The sequence below is a fragment of the Macaca nemestrina genome, chromosome 14, assembly GCF_043159975.1.
Source record: "Macaca nemestrina isolate mMacNem1 chromosome 14, mMacNem.hap1, whole genome shotgun sequence".
NCBI classification, from domain to species: domain Eukaryota; kingdom Metazoa; phylum Chordata; class Mammalia; order Primates; family Cercopithecidae; genus Macaca; species Macaca nemestrina.
This window is the reverse complement of record NC_092138.1, coordinates 10,974,337-10,978,454: the sequence shown is the minus strand read 5'-3', so window position 1 is coordinate 10,978,454 and position 4,118 is coordinate 10,974,337. Positions and strand designations below refer to the sequence as shown.

General features: G+C 43.7%; 1 pseudogene; it reads left to right on the top strand.

The window, feature by feature from the left end:
- The first annotated feature begins 3,147 nt into the window (after positions 1-3,147).
- On the top strand, positions 3,148-3,278 carry LOC112423021 (small nucleolar RNA SNORA26; annotated as a pseudogene).
- Positions 3,279-4,118: the final 840 nt, after the last annotated feature.

The window sequence follows — 4,118 nt, the reverse complement described above, 5'->3', positions numbered from 1 at the left end:
CTTCTCCTATTTCCTTGCTTGGCTTCTGACCAAGAAGTTCTGACAAAGAAGTAGTCATTAGAACACATCCTCTTTGTATTACTATAGTCAGAGGTTATAAAGGATGTTCAAAAAGAAGGCATCTCACATGCATACAGAAAGTAAAGTACCTTTACTCCAATCAAGGGCTTCTTCTTATTTTATCCTGTGTAACAGAGCCATCTCTCAAACTTTAAGTACTGAGTGAGAAAAGAATATTTTGTACAAGGCTGGCCTGGACCGGGATCAGGATGTGGAATGTGAACTTTTACGGACTCTGAGAATAACCTAGCTCTGCCCACACCTCTGTCTTACAGGGTGGACATACATTGTTTTTTCCATCAATGTCTGTTATACCTTGTTTTGGTGTCTTGGTCATGCCTCCTCCTCTGAAGTAGAACTTGGGTGGGGCCCCACCTCCAGTCTCATAAATGCAGTGGGTGTCACACCATCAAGGCATTCAACCTACAAAACCACAGGGATGGTGGAGTGAGTGAGGGAAGGGACCTGCTCAGAATGAGTCCCAGGACTAGAGCAATTGATTCTAGGAGAAAACATTCTCCTGTTTTACTTAAAAAAAAAAAAACCACGGCCTCGCTCTGTCACCAAGGCTGGAGTGCAGTGATGCTATCTCGGCTCACTGCAACCTCCACCTCCTGGGTTCAAGCTATTCTCATGACTGGGCCTCCCGAGTAGCTGGTATTACAGGTCTATGCCACCATGCCCAGCTAATTTTTGTATTTTTAATACAGACAGGGTTTTGCCATGTTGGCCAGTCTGGTCTCGAACTCCTGGCCTCAAGTGATCTGCCTGCCTCAGTCTCCCAAAGTGCTGGGATTACAGGTTCTTGTTTTAATATGAGCTGGGGAAGAATGACCTTGGAGCTACTGAAAGGCCACAAGATACTGTCTGGGAACAAAGCAAATATAGGAAAGAGAAATTTGAGCCACTGGAAAAGATAGCCTTGATTTCATTGAGCCCCTGAATCAACCTATGCTTGAAGCCAGTTTCCTCTGATTTTTCAGTTCTGTGAGCACATAAATTCCTTTGCCTTCTGCTTAAGCCATCAAGGTTGGGTTTTTATTTACAACCAGCCATCAGTCCAGGAGTTCTTGGTAATTTGATAACTATCACTGTAATTTACCTGATAGTATCACAGTCAGGCTCTAAGCACCCCTAGGATAGAACTCAAAACTGCGTTGAACAATGCAGCCAAGTCCACCATGAAGTTCCATAATCCATGCCTTTAAGTGATCCCCTCGTAGTTCTGTGGGGAGCAATAACTCAGACACTGGAAACTTCTTCAATGTATAGGGCTTGCTCTAGGCTATGAATGAGTAGGATTGTAGAGGCAGAAGAAAGAGGAAAAATATTTATTTTGTTTGGCAAGCTTTTTGTTTCCAGTGACGTCCAGAGACAGTGTGGACCCTAGAAGAATCCAGGATTCTCTTCCTTGGATTCAGTGACCTTTGCTGGATTGTGTGTGGGTCACTTTTTCAATGTCTTCATCCAAAGTTGGCAATTAGGTAGAGTTTTACCAGTCCATGAGCTTGAAATTTTTTTATTCAACCAATCAGTGATATTTATTGAGCACCTATCATGTACTAGATGCTGTCCAAGTTACTGGTCACTAGAGTCTCAAAGATGAATGAGCACATTTCCTTCACCCAAGAGGATTAGAGTCCAGTGGGTCATGCAGACAACACCCAACGTAACTACATTAGGTACAATTAAGGCCATGACAGAGATGAGCACACTGTGATGCCAAGCAATGGCAAGGAAACCTGCCCCAGGCTGCTACATGGAAGCTGTGACTCAAGACAAGTGGAAGGGAGTTTTTGAGCAGAAAAATGGGGGGAAGGGGTTGCAAGAACAGGAAATGGCACCAGCAAAGGAGCAGTGGTATAAGAAAAGTAAGGGCATTTATTGAACTGAATTCATTTGGTAAACTGGGCCCAGGTGTGAGGTTGGGAAAGAGTGTGATAAAAATTAAAGACATCACCATAAAGGGCTCCTTCTGCCAAGGTAAGGACGGCGTTTGACTGGGGAAGTCTTCAGTGGCTCCATATTTGAGACAGAATAAAATCTAGAACTCTGGTATCCTTGAAAGGACCAGCAGGACATTAATTTTACATCGTCACATCCTAGTAGCAAAGAGAACAAAATGTGTGATGAATGCAGAATCTGAAGATGGTATTTTTGTTCAAATAAGCTTTATCTTGTCCCTTATGTCCATTGTCCTAGTACCCTGGGTCCGGGAGACACGAGGAGCCACAAATATCCCATAGGAGTCCCGCACTGCACTCCACCTCCCAGCAGCCATAGGCAGACGAGAATCATTTTTCATCTGCTATACAGTCATTTTGAAAGTGCCTGCTTTTCACTGGGAAGGTAACATGATAGTCCCTCTGGGGGATGCACATGAAGCCGAAGTGAAACAGTCTTCCTTCCGACTGCGACTGCAGCATTTTCTTTGCCTGGCTCTCCTTCTTAGCATAAGCGTGGCTGAGTCTTTTGTCTTTTGTTCCAGAAACTACACCTCAATCTTAGACTCCGTAGTGTTCTGTTGTTGCTTTGTTTGTTTGTTTTGATTTGCATCTTTTCATAAAATGGGTCAGGTTCAAAAGGCACTGGCTCTTTTCCCACATTAGTGTCTGTCCTGGGTCAAATGTGCCCCAGGTGTGGCTTCGTCAACATTCCGTTTACACATGATTCTCATTACGGGATCGCCAAGGGCTGTGAAAACATTTTCTTGAGCCGCCCCCCAAACAGCCACAACTAGGAATTGGCAAACACCAATTGAAATGCACTATTTTAAATGCATTATGGGCAGTCAGTCCCCCACCCTGATGTGTATTCAACTCCACACAACCTCACTGCCTGCCTATCCGGGACCCCACATCACCTCTTAGCTCATCATGTTCCTCGAGCCCCCAGGATCCCCTTGACCAGGCCCCGGACGTTCGGATTGCAGGCACAGGAGCGCCAGCAGCAGAAGGGACCATGCCAGCGAAAGGACCCATCAGGCCTCCAAGGCCACATCACCATTCCATTTGCTGGCTCATGCGTCAACTTGCATGACTTCTACGTGATTATTTAGCCTTTTAAAAATACTTTTCACCCTTTCCTGTGCCCTTTTAAGGTAGACACAGTTTTTTAAGAGGCTAACACAGAAGGGTAAAGTAAGTCTCCATAAAACCCAGAGAAGAGACAGAAGAGACTGTGAAACTCCTCTTTGGATGCCATCTGGAGTCATAGCAAAATAATAATAATAATAATAATAATTTTACTTGCTAATCCTTTAGCTAAAAGCGGTTCATAGAAGGGAACTGACAAGCTCACTAAGGTAGAGAGAAGTAGCTTGTGCAAAGACTGTGCCTCAGTTTCCCCATTTGTAAAATTAAGGATTCGATGTGATAACCCCTCAGCTACCTCCATCAATGAACTATGATGATTCTGTTTTATTGCATGCGGGCCATTTTTTAAATGAAGCAAAATTGTGAATTTAAATTTTTAGTAATAACATCTGTCTTTTTATGAAGTAGATAATGAGAAACCAAAACATCTCATTTGTCATCAACAAAAATAAATCACCTTTAGAGTGGGGATGAATGGCAAAAACTTTAGTCATGAATAGTACATGGAATAGGGATCAAGGTGATGTATATTTGGGGGGACCTTTTTAAAGAATTGAGCATGAAAAGAATTCTTATAAAAAGCAAATGTGAGCTACCTGATATAGTCACCTCCTTTTCTGATTCCGGAGGTCTGAAAGCAGCCTCAGCAGCAAGCCACAGCAGACATGAAATGGGGAAAAGCAATGGCATCACTGGTGATCAAAGGCCTGGACAAGCTACCCCAGGCTCCACACCATCTCTGGAGATGCCTGGCTTGGGGAAGGTCCCTGGTAAGAGAAGCAGCTCTCAGCCTCTTTTTCTGGTCAAGCCCCTCTGCAGAAACAGAAAGGAGAATAAAACAGGGGCTCAATACAGATCACAGTTACATGAGGTTATATCCCAGCTGGGTTTTTTAACTGACAAATGAAAATATATATAAATGTATGGTGTAAAACCAATATGTGGCTGGTCATGGTGGCTCAC